Raw genomic sequence first — 20,898 nt, 5'->3', positions numbered from 1 at the left:
TATCAAATTGCACGACAAGGTAACAACGGAAGACATACTCAAGTCAAAACTTTCCACACTATTTGAACCAAGAGAAGACAATAAACACCAGCACAAATGGAAATCCGGGTGGCAACTATACCAACAATAAAATAGCAAAGCAAGCAAAAATTAATCAATGCAAAAGACACCAAATTTACGTGGTAAAACCCTTTCAAGGTGAAGAGGAAACATCCGCAGGACCTCCGGCCCACAAAAGCTCCACTAATAATCAGCAAGAGTTACAACTCCAAATGGCTACAACATCAACACCAAACACGAAATAACAATACATAAAAGATAGCACCAAAACTAGTGAATAAAAGAGAGAAATCACCCCCAAATACGAGCTACTGTTCGTACTCGAAAACTGGAACTGCAGGCCACAAAATCTGGTTGTTGGAGAACAATTTCTATGCCAAGAATCTGTCTTGCTGGTCCCAAGTCTTTCATAGCAAAAGACTTATTCAACTCTTGCTTCAACTTCTGAATTCTGCAAGCATATTACCAACAACAAGCATGTCATCAACATAAAGCAATAGAATGATAAAGTCACCATCAGAGAATTTTTGCACAAAAACTCAATGATCTGAAGAAGTCTCTTGAAGCCCTGTTGACTCATAAAAGAACCAAACTTCTTGTACCATTGCCTAGGAGCTTGTTTCAAATCATCCTCATATTGGTCCCGCCAAACCATTGGTCTGATATGATAATGAGCTGTCACGACCCTAATTACTGATCGTGCGAGCACCTACCGTATTATCACTAGTAGGCGAACCCTTACCCATTAATCCATTAATCATTATCCAATTTCAACTTCTTTAATAATTTATACTTAAACAATCAATGAACATGTGAATGAATAAATAGTCTGACCAAGTCATAAATAATAATTAATGTAAGCGCGGAAGTCTAACCATTACACCCCTAAAATCTGAAAGTCATCGTGCAAGGACTCTAACTAACAATGTCTAAAGAATGAAGTATATCTCAAATATAATAACAAAGAATGTCTGGAATAAAAATAGACATCTGGAGAGAGAGAGATCTTCAGGTGGCATGGCATGGATAAAAGCTCACCTTCGGATCTGATCGAGCAAACTAGCTTCAAGCTAGAGATGTAGTCTGGATGAAATCTCTGGAACACAATCTGCACTAAAAAAGGGTGCAGCAAGGTAGTATCAGTACAACCACTATGTACTGGTAAGCATCATAGGCCGACTAAGATTAGTTCACGTATATATATAAGCATAAAATCAACAAGATAAACAGATAGGCACTTAATACTCATATTCAAGTCACAGAATATCCCATAACCGAGTCACAACCTAAGATGAAACTTCTAACCCACAAGTCTGTTAAGTTTCAATAATCTCACCTGATAATCACAAGTCCAAGTTCCTTCCTTAGGTAGAGTCACTAATCCACAATTTAACTCAGTCAATGATCATATCAATACCACAATAGTCGTTTCAGCAAACCACACCAAAATCAGAACTAAACGAGCCATATAATAATGCAAAATAAAATGTAATGATGTGCAATGCAAAATATGATGGTGTGCAATGCACTGGCCAAATACACATTGTACACACATGTTAACTGATGTCATTGCTCAGTAGTCATGACCTGCAGGGGACCCATGGTGTCCATGTACCACTCGTTCCGGACTCACTCCTCGGACCCGAGCATAAACCTCCGCTCCTGAAAGAACCTCAGACGCAGGCCACATCAATGTATCTCTCGTTTTAGGAACAAACCTCGGACCACGAGCCCATAATCTAGGTCACAATTGTGCCTTTAGGTATGTATAGTAACATTGTCACATCACTCTCAATGATCATTTCATCAAGTACTATGTATCAAATAGTATCATAAATTCAACAAGAAGATTATATTAAATTCTTCAGTAATTTCACATCACAATGTATGTCTCAATGTATTCCAGTTCATTAGTATGTATGGACTATGAACAATTAGCAATATCAATGTCAAACACAAGGCATCATGCCACAAGTCTTCCGAACTATTTCCATCATGTATGAGTGTATGAATGCATAAATGATTGTAAACATGGTAAATCAATGCAAACCAATAAAGCAACAGTGAAGGTACACATCACAAAGCCACAAGTCATATCAAGACTTAGATCAACTCAACAATGAAATGAATCATACAAACCGTCTCAACCAACATAAGAGTCTATGTCTCTCTTTACTTCCACATATAGCAAGTACGCCTCACAACTAAGTCTTGTATTACCAAGATGCTCCATTTTTCTATATATTATCATCAACAGTAAATCATACATCAAGTGTTTATCTGCGTACTATCATAAATATATAAATCACAAGTTAGGTCTAATCTCAGTATCCTTCCTTTCTTTGATGATATGTGTCACAATAAGAGAGAATTGAGTACCACACGACAATTTAGGTAATAAGTCTAATCACAATAACGGGGCAACGAGCCACTATCAACAACAATCAACCTAATAGAGATCCATCCCGAATCGCCACAGTATGAATATAACTACACCTCACATTTCAATACATAAAGTAGTGGCGACGAGCCCACAAAATCAGAAGTCATACCAACCTAGCTAATATCCAACCAAAACACTATGTCATATCCAACCAAAACACTATGTCCGGAGACCTAATCATGCTTTCTCCCGTCAATTCTACACAATACATACGTTTCGCTAATCAAAGTCTAACTAAAGTAAGCCATAACCTACCTGGAATGCAGAACAGGAGCCACGAACTACTCCACACGAGTCTTCTATTTTTGAAGCGCCTCATAACAGTCAAAGTCTAACAATATGATGCTAAGTAGGCAAAAAACCATGTATTTAAACAAGAACAACAATTTGGGGAAGAAGACCCATTTACTTCTACCTTCTTCAATGGATGAAACCATTCTTTAATGGCGAATTTATCGTAACTTCTATCTCTACAATCATTAACCTTCAATCCTTGGGTTTCTAATAAATTTACCCTTCCAAATAGATTTTAGGATAAAATTTCCATTTTTATTAGAACCCTATGTCTCAACATGCAATTTCAACCATAAGAAATCAAATTCCCTTCCTAGAAGGTGATAATCTATATTCCTAGATGATTAATCAACAACAAAATCAACAACCCACAGATTATTTAAGGGTTTACTAATTCTAGGGTTCTAGGATTTTCACCCACCATTGATGGACCTTAAAATAATCATGGAACTTGAAGAAGAAAGGAAAAGGAACAAATAAAGATGGGGACTTACCCTCCAAGATGCTTCCACCAAAGAATGGAATGAAGTTTGCCTCTTTCTCTCTTGAAAACTGACTTTGGGGACTTGTGGATAATGGTTTGGAGTTAAAATATAAAAATAGGGTATTCTGCCCCCCGTCTGTCGCTGGCAGCGGTCACCATACCGCTATAGCGGCCTCTTGGTCGCTACAACAGACCTGCTGGAATAGTCCGCACTAAAACGGGCATAACTCCCTCATACGGAGGCCAAACGCGACGATTTTTTTGCTATGGCTTCATAATTACGATATGGATCTAAAGGTTCAAACCTCACTCAAAATAAAGGTTGTTTGAGCAATCCGGATCCATTTCTATTCACAGACCTACGACGAAAACATCGAATACAAGCGCGACAAAACCCAAACCCGTCTAAAACTCTTCAGAACCTCACCAAAACTTGTAGACAAGTTTAAAATTATCATATTAACATGTTGGAACTTCCAAAACATTGTCACGGGATCATCCTAACCTGGCGTTGACCGTGGTCAACTCTAACTCGTTAACTTAACTAGCTTCTCCATCAATGACTCAATTTACACTCAAACCTTGCGGAAACCAACCCAATGACTTCATTAAGTCATAGATCATAGTAACAGGACTTGGGGAAGGGTCAACAAGATTAAATGGGTCAAAAAACTATAATAACTAAACGGGTCGTTACATGAGCCACGTGGAATTGTTGGGTTTTTGGATTTTCCCTTCCTATGTGGATTTCGATTAATAAAACACAATCTAATTCGGACTAGCCTAATTTTGCCCTAAAATACACTCTATATATAGAATCAACTTAGGTTTTATTTTACATATACACAAGAGTGAATTCATAGCAGCCATATAGAGAGAAAAATTGAGAGAGAAGAGGTGATTTTAGCACCAGTGAAAATCAGCTCCAACAATCCGCTTTAAATTATGTTTTCTAATTCGTTAACCATTGGATCGTGCTGAAGGTTCTCAACATATGGTTCTTGGATTGAGCAGCTCCAGTTTTTGAGTACGAACAGTGGCTCATTTTTGGGGATGATTTCTCTCCTTTCTTCACTAGTTTTGGTGCTATCTTTTATGTAATGTTGCCTCATGTTTGGTGTCGATGTTGTAGCCATTTGGAGAACAATGTTGTAAATCTTGTTGGTTATCAGTGGAGATTTTGTGGGCCATAGGTCCCGTGGATGTTTCCTCTTCGCCTTGAAGGGGTTTTACCACGTAAATTTGGTGTCTCTTGCATTGATTTATTTTTGCTTGCTTTGCTATTTTATTGTTGGTATAGTTGCTTCCCGGATTTTCATTTGTGCTAGTGTTTATTGTCTTCTCTTGGTTCAAATAGTGTTAGAAGTTTTGACTTGGATATTTCTTCTGTTGTTACCTTGTCGTGCAATTTGGTATTTGCTTGTTTCTTCCCAACAAAGGGGTATCAGAGCTTGTGGTTGTATTTGGCTGTATTGATTGTCTATTTGAATGATGTGAGACCTTTTGGGGAAAACCGTGCGTATATCACATCATGTTAAGAGTATCTTTGAGCCGTTTTCTCCTAACTGGTATCAGAGCCAATGGTTTGGCGGGACGAGTATGAAGATGACGGAGTGTGGCGTGGGGCCCAGCTTAGTGCCTTTGGTCGTCTATGGGTTGTTTACGACATTTACCCATAGCTTTGAAGATGCATCCACAACCTTTGGGCGTCGATGACCCTAAATACTTTGACGATGTGGGTGGCATATTGACACATTGAATCTCTGACCTGTAATGAGTCGTGTGGAACTTAGTTCGAGGGGGAGATTGTTGGGTGTGCGAATAAAGTATCACATTGGTAGCTGAAAAGAAAAAGAAGCTACTTGTAATGTGTTGGATACTCTTAATGATATGAGGCCTTTTGGGAAAACCGTGCGGGCTTGGCCCAAAGCGGGCAATATCACATCATGTTAATAGTATCTTTGGGCCGTTTTAGCCCAACAAATGGTATCAGAGCTTGTGGTTGTATTTGGCTGTATTGATTGTCTATTTGAATGATGTGAGGCCTTTTGGGGAAAATAGTGTGGGCTTGACCCAAAACGGTCAATATCACATCATGTTAAGAGTATCTTTGGGCTGTTTTAGCCCAACACATTATTCTATTTAAGGTTGTACTTTCTGCTTCTTCCATACCAGTATTAGATGTCTATTTATATTTTTGGGCAAATTGAAAATCTGAAAAGAAAAATATTGTAAATTGAAAATCTGAAAAGAAAAATATTGTACTTAAACATAAGTGGATAAAAAAGAACTACTTAGAACTTTTTGGACACAAGTTGTCTCACATGCATATCGTAGAATATTTATATATATATTTAATAAGTTTTCCTTTTTTAACTTGGAACAACCTAAAAATAAGAGTACAATCAATTTTAATTGGGGGTTGAGACCAGGAAGTAGAATTCAATCTCTATGTTAACTTGTTCATCTTTCTTAGCTAAGCCACGACTGCTGAAAAAAAAGTTAATCTCTTTAATTCCTTAAATGATAACTTTTTACCTCTAACAATTTGAACTAATATAATTAATAGTCATTTATGTTGTTTCAAATTTGATTTGACACCTTACCAGCTAATTATTACTATACTATTTTTCACATTTCATTTCCGTCATTTTCTTGTATTTTTATTTTACCATTCGCATATCTTTTATTCTTAGTTTTCTGTTGCTACTTGTTGTCCTTTCTGCGTTCGTTTTCTTGTTATTCTGATGTTGCTTCTGTGTTATTTGAGCCAAGGGTCTATCGAAAACAACCTCTCTACCTGCCAAAATAGAGATAAGGTCTGCGTACACTCTACCCTCCCTAGACCACTTGTGAGATTACACTAGATATGTTGTTGTTGTTGTTCTTTTTCATATTTCAAGCTATTGTACGTTAAGAAGCTCTTTACCAAGTTCATTACTACAATATTACTCTTAATATATAATCATGCAAAGTTATTTAAGATAGGTTATGTGCGACTCTCTTGTCGACACAACTTTCACAACTTTCCTTTATTCTATTAACACTTTTTAAGGCCACGCGGTCACACCATAGTGAAAATGTGACAATTTATTTTCTCTATACATAAACACTATATAATTCAAAATTTTGTTTCTTGAGTGTCTTTTAGATATATAGAGTTAAACTAGAAATACGGAAATAAAATATAAAAAAGACAACCCGACGCACTAAGCTCCCGCTATATGGCGGGTCCGGAAAAAGGCAGAACCATGGGGGTCTATTTTTACTGTCTATTAGTTAGAAGAATAAAAGGACGCGAAGGAAATGTACTGAATGTTTTCCTTTCAGCACGTTAAGTCGCAATCCGTCTTTGTCTGTCTTTGGTTGGAATGCCTATATTATTACTCTCATGACATAACATGTGGCTATAAAAACTTTCTAATAAGCGTCAAATAAGAAATTTAAAGTAAAATTGTTTTAAATAAATAAACGAGTCATTCTTTCTAGAACGGACTAATAATGAAAATAGTAATATTACATAAATTGTAGGTGCAAGAGAGAAAAGAGGAGCAATATTTTTTTTTTTAACCCAAATTTTTCATATGTGATTTGATTGAATGTTGATCACAATCTTTTGGACTTCCAAGATTATTAGTGCATCATGTGACACTCTACTGGCTTTTATTTGTATTTTATAACCTTTTGTGATTCTATTTGCTAGCACAACATTATAACTTTTGGGGGTTGATCAGCTCTGTCACTTATTTGTAAGGTTACAAAAAGACAAAAATATCCAAGTATTTTAATTTATTCTGTACACTGTACTGTGAAAATAGGAGAGTACATGAATATGCCTGGGTGTTTCCTTAAACCTCAAGACAACACAAAATTATAACTTATTTTTGAGGTTGGAAAAAGACACTAATATCCAAGTATTTTTATCATATTGTGCACAATGTAAAGTGAAAACAGGCAAGTACATGAATATTCCTGGGTGTTTCCTTAAACCTCAAGACAACACAAAATTATAAGTAGCATTATGTAAAGTTAAAAGGAGTTGCCGTGTTGGGCAGTTAAAATTGAAGGGACGAGACATTATTTTTGTTGCTTCCCACGGGGAAAACAGTTTTTGATTTTAGTTTCATCATTCTCCTTGACAAAAGGAAATTTCAGTGCAGCTTCCTCTCTCTTTCAATATCAAGTTTTAAATCGTGCAAAATTTTGCCATGCCACTGTTCAATATCTTCTTCACATAACATCATATCTATACTCCATAAAACTTGAGTATGCCACAGTAAATGAATAATTACTTCTGCATTTTCTAGGTCCCGTTACATGCAATTTTGATTTAACATTATTATGAAATCTATACTGATGAATAATGTGCATTTATGGCTTTCTCGCTTTCATTATTTTCATTTTCATATTGCTTTGAATTGTTTGTCCCTAACTGACCTTTTTTCCATGTTTTCTCTTGAGCCGAGGGTCTTTCGGAAACAGCCTCCCTACACCCCAAGATAGCGGCAAGGTCTACGTATACTTTACCCTCCTCAGACCCCACATTGTTGGGTATGTTGTTGTGTAATGTGCATTTACTCATATTCGATCAAGAGTCGGTTTTAACTAATTTTAGGAGTTATGTCCAATTTCGAGTAAGATTTTAGAAACAATTTGCAGTTTTCACCATTTCAGGATTGTTCTATCAGAATATTATGGGAATGAAATTTGTGCCGAGTGTTGGTGGCCAATGGCGAAGACAACATTTTCACCAAGGAGATTTCATTAATTATCTACAATCTTTTTTTTGACCTTGTACATATGGAATGAGATTTTCCGGCGAAGAACCTCCTTCCTCCCCTCTAGACCGCCCCTGTTGATGGATAAGTTATCATGCACACTCTGCTCAAAACATGCAAAATCTAAGACATCGATTGATGGGATACGGATTAGCCATCATGGGTATGAAGATCGCCAACTAGATCCAAAGTGCTATTAAGACTTCAGAAGATCAATGAATAAAACATAGAAAGACTACAACATACTAAGGTGGAGATTTAAAGAAAAGGGCTGGCTACATTTAAAATAGCCAATTGGCTAGGCAAAGCAATTTCTTGCAGCTTAGGTTAGTTTATCCACTATTACAAATAGTAGAAACTACGGTTTAGTTTGGGGGTTAGCTTTTGGATGAACATTTGAGGTTTAGGCTCCTTTATGAGTTTTGGGGAGACCCTCTCATCTCTCCAATTAAACCCTCTTGATTACATGGGTAGTACTATCCCGCTATTACAATCATTTACTTGAATGCCTTATTTTTCTTTCATGTAATTGATTAAGCTTCTATCTTTCTTAATATCCATCTCTTCTCCCTACTTTTTATCTTGTATTGGTTGTTGTGTTATCTTTATTCTCATATTACATCATCGATGACCACGATCTAACTAATAACATGTAGAGAGTAACTGTAGCTCTTCTTCCTAGTAAAGTTGATTGAGTCCTGATATATTCATGTTCAGATAAAATGATAGTATGGATTTAGTTTGATCAGGTTGCCTAATCATATTTTAGGCCTATTGCACCAGGAACAGTATTCTGATTTTTTTTCATGCAATTAACAAATGATGAAGTTAGCAAACTTCTTTTAAGGATACAAGTGCGTCAAGTTCATACAATTTGGTAAGTAGACTGGACACAGAGCTGGAAGCAATTATAATTCAGAGAAAATTTCGATATTATTTCACAAAATCAGCCTTGTTCTACAGTTGACATGACAAACAGAATCCAACAGCTACTGCCTACTGTGTTCCACCAAATGATGAAGTTAGCAAGCTTTCATTTGCATCAGCAAGTATAAAAGCCATGTTTCTGTCACAGGGTGACAATCTCTTTCAGAGACCTGAATCAAGAACACAGTGAGATGCCATGCCTCGTGCACATGTATTGAAGTTGCCTTAGACAGCAGCATTTGTGAGCAAAAATAGAGAAGGGACTAGAGTAGGCCCAATTTCGCAAGTTATTAATAAGTTCTCTACTCAGGATAGGCTAATTCTTTACGTCCATCATCTATGTTGCTCGGACTTTTCAATAATACTAGCTTCTGGGAACGTGCGTTGCGCGTGAACCCTTTATAGTAATGCATGAATTTTTTTATACTAACATAAATAATACAAATAATTTGTGTTTAAATTAAACAAAATTTAGCAAAAAGGTAAAAACTCCTTAAAAGTGAGGAATATTGATTTTGATGTAACTAACTCAACAAAGAAAGAAGACATAACAGAATTATATGCCAAGACAACAAATTAAAAATGTAATGTTATTGATGTATGTACAAATTATATTATTGTACAACGATGAAAAAAACATAACAAAGCAGTAAAATGCAAATGATAACAAGTGTATTCACTAAGTGAAAGTGATGAATTTTAGGACTACCTCCAATTACATAAACTTCTGTTGTGTACCTATACAAAAACAAAGACAGAAGAGGAAATTTTCATTCATATTAGTAATACATAATTTTAGACCTTCAGTACTCTTTGCTCAAATGAATAATAGAGTAAAATATATTGAAAAGCTCATGCGGCAATCTTTACAAAACAAAATTTCCTATGCCTAGAAGCAAAAAATAAAATCCCCACATTATGTGGCCACATACATACAATATAAATCAAGATTAGCCGATCGATCAAAGAAACTTAAAACCTACTTAACATTGAAAGATATCCTCTTTAATTCTGATCTTCAAGCGTTGATTTATAACCTTTGTTGTTGGAGCTCTATACTCCATATGTATTTTGCAAACCAGCCCTAAAACGCGTTGATAACTTGTAAGAGGAAACACTCATTTAGGGCCGTTTTGAGAATGGAGGAGGATAAGAGACTTTGAACTGATGTTAACCTTTTGCTTCCTAATTATATAAATTTTAAAATGATGTTTCATATGACATGCCATCAATAATCACAATAAATAAGAAGTTACAATATTTTTCCAGTTTGCATGAACCTATGTTTACTCACGTAGTTATAAAAAATTTAATGCTCACATACATGGGTATATGAAATGATTAGTAGTTACAAAATTTTCGAGATTGCATGAACCTATGCTTACTCACGTAGTTATAAGAAAATTAATGTTCACATACATGGGTATTTGAAAGGATTAGCTTAATAAGTTGATTGAAGGATAAAGTTGTCATTTATCTTTGAATGGGAATTTTGGTAATCCAACTTTGCACTTTGGAGCTTCCCACTTTTAGTATAATCTGATCAATCGTCTGCGTGTCGGAACCTCCAAAATTAGTGCATTTTTTGAGGATCCGACATGGGTCTGACAACATTTTTGGAGAGTCTAAGTAACATAGTCCATCATAGTATCGAAAGAATGCATTTCAATGACAAACGAAAAATACTCGGCCATGTTCCTCAATTCACCTCATACTGTCACATATACACTAGTACCGTTGACAAACAAGAATAAGTAGATACATTTCAAAAGTTCCAATTGTTATTTTATGTCTATCTTGGCTCCAGAACTGTTATCGACACACTGTTACTTAGATATCCTTCATCAGCTGACTTTGCTGATTCCATTGAATTCCTCTCTATAAAAAACCCAGGTTGCTTTGGTTGAGGAAGAACCAGACCTTCATTTCCCAACCAGAAAACTACTGATGCCATTTTCGGCCTATCCTCTGGGAGTTTTTGAACGCACAACAAACCGACCTGGATGCATCTCAACACTTGAGATTCTGAAACTGAGTCTTTCAAACATTCGTCCAACAATTCCAATGCTTTGCCTTCAGTCCAAAGTAACCACGCCTAAATTACAAAAAGAACACATTTATACATGAGTTGCATTCACAATAGAAAGTGACTTGAGGGAATGAAGTTTGCAACATATGTGCTTACATGTCCCAAAAGGTTGTGATGATGTTCCAGATGTGTTCTTTCTGCCACTAACTATTTCAAGAATGATTACGCCGATACTGAATACATCTGATTTTACTGAATATTGCCTGTCAACAGCATACTCGGGGGACATATATCCACTGCATCAACTCAACAAATTTAAGCTAAAGTACTGATTGAATGTAATGAAAAAAGATTTATAGAAACTTACTATGTCCCTATTACTCTCTTAGTTTTTCCTTCCTTTTGATCTCCACCAAAAAATTTGGCAAGGCCGAAATCGGAAATTTTGGCATTCATGTCACTATCTAATAAAATGTTGCTGGTTTTGAGATCTCTATGAATAATTCTTAATCTTGAGTCCTGGTGAAGGTAAAGAAGACCTAGAGATATTCCCATAGAAATTTCAAAGCGGTTCGTCCATGCAAGTGAAGCTTTTCTGCTTGGATTTGCACAATGTAGAGCTAATAATTGAGTGCTGCAGAGATTTGAGGATTTATCAAGTAGTATTTAGTTAATGAATCATGTAAAGCAGACCAAAAATGAAAGAGTCCAAGCTAGTGTTGGGCATAAACTCATAGATCAGCATGCTTTCTTCTCTTTCAAGGCAGCAACCCGAGAGCTTAATAAGGTTTCTGTGTTGCAGCTTGGAAATGAGAACGATTTCGTTCCTCAACTCTTGAACACCTTGTCCAGAATACTTCGATAGCCTCTTTACTGCAATCTCTTGTCCATCTCGTAGGATACCCTGCAATTTTCTGTCAAGGATCAAAGCTCCCACTTCCAGATAGAAGTTGAAGATCAAAGTTGATTTACCTTGTAAACTGGTCCAAAGCCGCCTTCCCCAATAACATTAGCAGAAGAGAAGTTATCAGTGGCTCTAGTAACAGTAACTAAATCAAACAGTGGAAGCTCCATGTCCTCATTCCCAACTTGTGAACCTGTCAATACAAATATGCCTGTCACAAACATGAGTACCTCAAGTATATTTACCTATAATGAGAATTTGGTAACGGCGGACAATGTAAGCCAGATAGAAAGTCCACCTAGGTAGAACAACATTCAGAGTTAACAATTTTCTAATGAAGTTGGTAGCCAAGAGTACCTCAAAGTATATTTACCTGTTCTTCTTTTTCTTCTTTGGAAGGAAAACCAAGCTAAACAGCTGAGGATAAATGTTCCTATCACTGCTGAAATGACAGCAATCAGGACTGGCTTCTTTCTCCACCGATTCTTGTCTGATTATGTTCAATAATTAGTCCATAAGCAGTCTTCAATTTACATATGAGTTGGACATAGAAGTAGCAATTTGCATGAGTGTATTACTTAAAAGGTAGTCCATGTAAACCACCTTGATCTGCCACGAGGTCAAGTATATTATTAAACCTCTTCAGGGGAGGAAGTGTCTCATCCCTTGGCAATCCTACAACTCATCACTGTACTAACTGAATATGTCCTAGTATCCATAGAGTAAGATTTTGCAATGTGTCATCGTCACTCTATTAGTAGGACAAGTTCTTACTAAATTATCTGCTCCTACTTATATGGCTCCTAAAAGAGAAAATATTGCAGATGTGCAACCTTTTAATCGTTGATAAATCTTTAAACAATATTTTTGATGTTTCAGCTTAGATAAGCAAGTTTAAAACTAGAGGATGACTTTTTCATAGGTATAAAAGCATTCTATCCTTTACAATGCAAACAACATAATACAAACTACTAAAGCACCTACTCAACTTTAATGTACATCAAGTAAGTAAAATAAGATAGTAGAGTTCCTTCAGTTCTAAAGAATTGTGCTTTATATTGTATAATAAAATGACAAAAATGGTGTAGAGTTGGATCATTACCTAATTCTGAAGCAGAAACTCTCACATACAGGTCTTGCTCATTTTGGCTGAGCTCTCTGATATCTATGAGTTCTCCAAACCATAGTAAGCATCCGCTACCGCCATTTCTAACGTCAAGATTTGAGTAGGCTGTACAATTGCAATCAGCCAAACACATTTTCTCGCATTCTTCAAGGTTCATGCTCTCATTATACCAGGAGTTTCTTGAATCTGGCATCTTGATGCCCGAAAATTTAAGAAAACCATCTTGGTTACAGTCCAAAGAAGTTCTCCTTACACAACCACTAGACCAGTTTGCTACAGACTGTTGAGGATCCCTGAAAGCATAGTTTGTTAGGATTGGAAAAGTCTTCTATTCATAACTGGAACAGAATTACAATAGGAGGAACAACTCTCACACTCAACTATTACAAAAAACCAATCCTAAACTGAATACCTATATCTCACTCAAGTGTTTTCCTTACTGTTTTTCTCTCTTGCTCTTGGTGATGCTACAAATGATAGAAGGCTTCCCTATTTATAGGGATGAAATGAACCTATTGATGTCATTTGTGACTCAAGCAAGCACTTGACAATTTGCCAAATACAAGGAAGATGTTTTCTTCCTTAAAACTAGGAATATGTTTTCTTCCTCAAAACAAGGGAAATGTTTTCTTCCTTGTTTTCTTCCTTAAAATGAGGGAGATGTTTTCTTCCTCAAATTATGGGATGGACCCAACAAATCTCCCCCTCCAGTCCCATACACCTGAAGGAGGGTACACTGGTTTTTAGCTTGAGTGTATGCCGACAAGTTCTTTGCACAATTCGAACTTGTCTCTCGGTACCACCTTGGTCAGCATGTCTGCAAGATTGTCGTTTGTGTTGATCTTGGAGAGCTTCAGTTCATGTTGCTCGACTGCTTCTCTGAGCCAGTGATATCGAACGTCAATATGTTTTGTGCGTGAGTGGTACCTCGAGTTTTTGCTGAGATCCATAGCGCTTTGACTATCACAATGAACTATGTATTCTTCTTGTCGGAAACCCAGTTCTTGAAGGAAACGTTTCAGCCACATAAGCTCCTTCCCAGCTTCAACTGCGACAATGTATTCGGCTTCTGTGGTTGATAGTGCTACACACTTTTGTAACTTGGATTGCCATGACACAGCTCCCCCTGCAAATGTGAATATATAACTCGAAGTTGATTTCCTGCTATCATAATCTCCTGCCATGTCAGCATTAGTGTAACCTTCCAAAATTGGCTTAGCTCCCCCATAGCACAAACATAGTCTGGATGTACCCTTCAGGTACCGTAGTATCCACTTGACAGCTTCCCAATGTATTCTTCCTGGATTTGATAAGTATCTGCTCACAACACCGACAGCATAAGCAATTTCTGGCCTTGTGCACACCATTGCATACATCAAACTTCTAACTGCTGAAGAGTAGGGCACTGCTTTCATCTTCTTCTTTTCTTCTTCGGAAGAAGGACAACTTTCCTTGCTCAACTTGAAGTGATTTGCTAGTGGAGTACCAACAGGCTTGGTATTTTTCATGTTGAACCTTTTGATCACGCGTTCAACGTATTCCTCTTGTGACAAGAACAACTTCTTTGCCTTTCGATCACGAATGATTTTCATGCCCAAGATATGTTGTGCAGGGCCTAAGTCTTTCATATCCAAGAACTTAGACAAATCTCTCTTCAAGTTGTTGATCATAGTTGCATCCTGGCCTACTATCAGCATATCATCCATATAGAGCAGAAGGACGATAAATTTTCCATCGGGGAACTTCTTCAAGTACACACAATGATCTGCAGTTGTTCTTTTGTATTGATGTTTCAGCATGAATGAGTCGAACTTTTTGTATCATTGCCTTGGGGCTTGTTTGAGACCGTAGAGACTCTTCCTTAACTTGCAAACGAGATGCTCTTTCTTTGGGATTCGAAAACCATCGGGCTGCTCCATGTATATTTCTTCCTCCAAATCACCATGCAGAAAATCTGTTTTCACGTCCATCTGCTCAAGTTCAAAATCCATACTTGCCACCAATCCGAGAACCACTCGGATAGACATCATCTTCACAACCGGCGAAAAAATCTCATCAAAGTCAATTCCTTCCTTCTGTTGGAAACCTTTGACTACGAGCCTTGCCTTGTACTTCACGATATTTCCGCTAGCATCTTTCTTGAGCTTGAAAACCCATTTGTTCTTCAAGGCCTTCTTTCCTGGAGGAAGTTTCACCAACTCATATGTTTGATTCTTTTGTAAAGAATTCATTTCTTCCTCCATGGCCTGTCGCCAATTGGATTTTTCACGATGAGATTGAGCTTCTTGAAAGCTCTCTGGCTCCCCCTCGCTGGTAAGAAGGATCCATTATGTTGGCGAGTATGACCTTTGAGGGATTAACCCTCGTGCAGAACGTCGAACTTGATTATTTCCAGCTGCGTCTTGGGGTGAAGGCTCCCCCTGCTCAAGAATTTCTTCGTTTTGATCATCATCAACATCTACCGGATCAATGTTTTCTTGTTCATCATGGACATTATCATGAAGTTCCTCGTTGTTGAGAGGAATGCGTGGTGATTCAGGGACATCATCTGGAGCATGATAACTTCGTTGCTTATTGACTGTTGGAGCACACTCATGAAACTGGTTTTCATGGAACACGACGTCTCTACTTCGAATCACTTTCTTCATTTCGGGATCCCACAGCCTGTATCCGAACTCTTGATCTCCATAGCCGATAAAGATACACGGAGTTGATCTGAGATTAAGCTTTTGCCTCAACTCCTTGGATACATGCACAAATGCCTTGCACCCGAACACTTTCAAGTGAGAATATGAAATATCTTTCCCAGACCATATCTTTTCTGGAACTTCAAAGTTCAATGGGACTGAAGGTGACCTGTTTATAAGATAACAAGCTGTCAGAACAGCTTCGCCCCAGAATGGCTTTGGCAGTTTAGCCATACTGAGCATGCATCGGACTTTCTCAACAATAGTCCGGTTCATTCTTTCAGCTACACCGTTATGTTGTGGTGTTCGTGGCACCGTTTTCTCATGTCTGATCCCATGTTTAGCACAATATGCAAAAAACTCTCGGGAAGTGTACTCGCCTCCATTGTCGGATCGGAGGCATTTCAGCTTCTTTCCAGTCTCCCTTTCTACCATAGCATGGAATGTCTTGAAACGATCGAATACTTGATCCTTTGATTTGAGACAATAAGCCCAAACCTTCCGTGATGCGTCGTCGATGAATGTCACGAAGTATTTGCTACCACCAAGAGATTCTTCTTCAATGGGTCCACACACGTCAGAGTGGACAAGGCTCAGCAACTCGGAACGATTCTTTCTGGTGGAACTGAAAGAAACTCTATGTTGTTTCCCGAATAAACAGTGATCACAGGGATCCAAAGTTACGTCTTTATCTATTGAGATGGCTTATTTCTTTGCAAGAGTCTTCAATCCCTTCAGACTCATGTGGCCCAATCGTCTATGCCACAAGTTTGGCGATGTCTCTTCTTCAACTGCATTGAGACTCGGTCGATACAACTTTACATTGGTTTTGTAAAGAGTACCACAAATATGTCCTCTAGCAATAACCATAGAGCCTTTGGACAGCTTCCACGTACCATCCTTGAACAGATTTCCATACCCCTGTCGATCTAGAGCTACTCCTGAGATCAGATTCAATCTCAGATCTAGAACATGACGAACCTCTTTTAACACAAGTGAGCTTCCATTGCTGGTTTTTATGTGCACATCACCAATGCCAACAATGCTTGAGAAACTGGTGTTGCCCATCTTCACAACGCCGTGGTCTCCAGATTTATAAGTACTGAACAAATCCCGGTGTGGAGTGGCATGGAATGATGCAGCAGTATCAATCACCCACTCAATATCATTTGTGCCCACGTGTAGGCATGCTTCCTCTCCGCATGTAACAAGTGCAATGTCTGGTGACACGGTGACCATGGTCTCACCATCTTCCTTGCTCGAACTCTGGTTAGTTTGAGGCTGCTCCCGTTTAAGCTTTCGACACTCCACCTTCTTGTGGCCATAGTTGCCACAATAGTTACAATAGCCCTCGAACCAAGTGTTGGTATCGACGAACTTTCCCCGCTCTCGTGATCTCCCTCGAACTTGAGATCTTCCTCTACTTTGACCTCGACCTCTACCTTTGCCTCGGCCTCTTCCTCTACCTCCGCTTCTACCTCCGTTGCGTCCACTATTTTCAGAAACAAGGGCATATGATTGATCTACCCCGGCTTATTTTCTTCGCGATTCCTCGTTTATTAAGGCGTCCGTGACCATCTGCATGGTCACCTTACCATTGGAGGCGGAATTACTGAGAGTGACGACAAGAGTCTCCCAGCTATCAGGTAGAGAACTTAGGAGCAAGATTGCTTGCTCCTCATCTTTGAGAACCCATTCGGCTGCACTTAGCTGGTTCACGAGATCTTGGAACTGACTTGTGTGTTCTGTGACAGAGGTACCGCTACGTAGCTTGTGATTTACCAATCGCCTCATCAACAATGTTTTATTTCGAGCCGTTTTTGCTTGGTACATGCTCCCAAGCTTTTCCCAAAGTTTGTAAGCACTCGTTTCCTGCACGACATGATGGAATACACTATGGTCAATCCACTGTCGAATTTGTGCGACCGTTTTCCTATTCATTCTTGCCTATTCTTCGTCTGTCCTCTTGTCGGGTTTGGCACCTTTATTTTCGAGCGGCTCGGCTAAATCCTTCAAATTTAACAAGTCCTCCATACGAGGTTTCCACATGTTATAATTTGAGGATATTAGTGGAATCATGGTATCCGATGATGATTTCTCCATGATAAAGTGCACCTAATCTGCTTGTACTGGACTGTGGAAGCAGAATCAGGCAAAATGGGACTCACGGTTGAATCCGGAATGGTCGAAAACCTAGGGAACTGGTCTGACCAATCTGAAAACCGGACAAAAACAGAGTGAACCGGGCTGCACAATTCAAACCGAAGCGGGCCGGTTTAACCACTGGCTGGTTGAAAGAGTCAACAAAAGGATGATGTGGCAATTGGACTTTGACCAGATCTGGTTCTGGTCAAACGGGTTGGTCTGGACAAAACGGGCTGGTCGGATCGGGTTTCTCCGGTCGTCTTCTCCGGTGAGCTGGTGGCCGGAAGGTGGCGGAGCAGCGGCGGCGATGGTGGACAGAGAAACTTTGACTGGACTTTTGGAGGCCTTCCGGTGGTCGAAAAATTCTGAAAAATATATATTCGGAATCCTCGGAACGAGATCTTTCTAATGGTATACTCAGATCACAATTTTGGGACAAAGATTTTTTTGACTGAAAATTTAACGAAACTTTAAAAGATTGGCCTGGAAGATTAACCAAGCTCTTGATACCACTTGTTAGGATTGGAAAAGTCTTCTATTCATAACCGGAACAGAATTGCAATAGGAGGAGCAACTCTCACAGTCAACTATTACAAAAAACCAATCCTAAACTGAATACCTATATCTCACTCAAGTGTTTTCCTTACTGTTTTTCTCTCTTGCTCTTGGTGATGCTACAAATGATAGAAGGCTTCCCTATTTATAGGGATGAAATGAACCTATTGATGTCATTTGTGACTCAAGCAAGCACTTGACAATTTGCCAAATACAAGGAAGATGTTTTCTTCCTTAAAACAAGGAATATGTTTTCTTCCTCAAAACAAGGGAAATGTTTTCTTCCTTAAAATGAGGGAGATGTTTCGTTCCTCAAATTATGGGATGGACCCAACATAGTTAAGTAATCAAACAAAAAGATATGTGCCTGGCCCAAGAAAAAGAATCAAGACCACACATGAGTGGGCGTTCAAGGACATAACTAAGTAATTAAATTTGTGTTACCTCTAATAGTTTAGCAAATACGTACCTAGGCTTGAAACCTTTCAGACAGTCACATGGAGGGGAATTATTGATGTTGCAACTTGCATAAGGACCACATAAAGCAAAACGATCACAATTATCAAATTGTGCTGTCAAGTAGAGAAACCAGCTCTGAGTGTGCTCAATCCATGTTAGGTGTTCTATCAACCCAGCTGGGTTGATCACCACCCTGCAGGTCGGCATGGACTCATTCTTAAGCTCGTATTTGTAGTAAATTTCCTGCTGATTAATAACAAACTCTTTAGTGTAATATTGATTTGATTTACTGTTAGGACTACCAGTATATGCAATACCGTCCCATGGCCCTGAGCTAAATACTATAGATGAATTTTTGGACAAGAGCAATTGCGGGTATCCATGAGAATCAGCATAGACTACATATTCACCAGGAGTAGGATCATCCATACTCTTCCATGACGTTATGTTCCAATCCATGCCCTTTACCAAATTTTTTCCTATCTTCATGCCCGGTAATAAAGTATTTCCTGGATAATCAAAACTCTGCCACGCAAAATTATTTCCTGGGTCTCTGTCATTTCCATCACTTACCACAAGGTTCGCAGAATCCAGGAGCCGCGCTTTTGGATTCTTTAAGGATCTTGATGAGTTTGATGACCAAATTGAGACATTCGAATTATCAACAAGTACAAGAATCCCATTGGTTTTGAGTGTTAAAACTCCTTTAGTGTCACGCAGTGGAATATATGTGTTGGCAACCCATACGACAGTTCTAGGTGCTATCTTCTTGTACCATATGCCAACATAGCGATTCTTGGAATTTCCAGGGCTGAAAAATCCAAGTTCATAAATCCCACCAGTTGAAATAATTGTGTCACCATCTCTAATGGATTTATCTGTAGTGATTGTGTCTAATGCTGCAGAAGTTAGTGATTTGAAGAGAAAATGGGAGCAAAGGAACAAAAAAGGTAGGCCTTTCATGGATTCTGACTCATATTTTTGATTGGCAAGGTTCAAGCCTTGGATTCTCAACATAGCTGACACAACAGAGGAACCTTAGGTTGACAAACTTGACTTTTCTGCACACCAGTTTAGAATCAAAAAGTCATGTCCACTATTCGTCTTATAAAGAATAGGCTAAATACCCCTTCAACAGTTAAACTTACACGTCGTATAAGTTGATACTCAAAACTTAGATATTGTCTTTTAAACTCTTGTACCGGTAAGACCATCAGCGTGAAACTCACTCACCATCGACGTGTCAAATCAACAATCAATAATTGACAACTGTAATTTTAACTAATAATTAAAAATATTCCACTCACAATTAAACAAAAAATTAAAATAAGTAATTACCTCTCCTCACACATCAGTCCCTTCCCCTCCACTTGTTCATATGAAAAGGAATCACTTATATTTTTGCCTCGTCTAAATTTAAATCTGAGACCATATAATTTTCTAACTAAATTCGTTGATTACTGGGTCTAAACAAATGGACTTGGAAGCATTTTACGGAAATGACCTTAATTAACTTTCGTATGAGCCAATCACTCAAGTTATTGATCAATTGAATAATATCATATCTCACTTGAGTAATAATTCTTTCTGTTGAGAGGCCATAGAGGCGGCTAAGAGCCTAAGGATCAAAAAGAGTTTTAATTTAGTCATTTGCACACCCTAATTTCTAGATAAAAATAAATAATTTGATTAAATTACCCCTAATTAAATAGACATTGGTGTTTGATCATATAATACTTAATAGAGATAAATCTAAAAAAATATGATTAATTTTTTTTTATTTGATAAGTGAACACTCTTTATGAAAGTCTAAATAGGCTATTTTTAATCCGGAGAGTAATATATATTTTGTAGTTTTCAAAGCTGTAATCTTTGACTTCCTAGTTTGAGGCGAAAATGTGTTACAAATTTAATAATGAAGTAATAAATGCATGATGATAAGTGGATGGATATTTGGAACTTTTAAAAGTCAATCATGAATAAATTAATGTTTATTATCGCCTCATT

General features: G+C 37.9%; 1 pseudogene; it reads right to left on the bottom strand.

The window, feature by feature from the left end:
* Positions 1–10,457: 10,457 nt before the first annotated feature.
* Positions 10,458–20,019, bottom strand: LOC132629862 (G-type lectin S-receptor-like serine/threonine-protein kinase At4g27290; annotated as a pseudogene).
* Positions 20,020–20,898: the final 879 nt, after the last annotated feature.

The sequence above is a fragment of the Lycium barbarum genome, chromosome 3 (genome assembly GCF_019175385.1).
Source record: "Lycium barbarum isolate Lr01 chromosome 3, ASM1917538v2, whole genome shotgun sequence".
NCBI lineage: Eukaryota > Viridiplantae > Streptophyta > Magnoliopsida > Solanales > Solanaceae > Lycium > Lycium barbarum.
The sequence above is the reverse complement of the archived record's forward strand: the minus strand, read 5'-3'. Positions and strand labels throughout refer to the sequence as shown.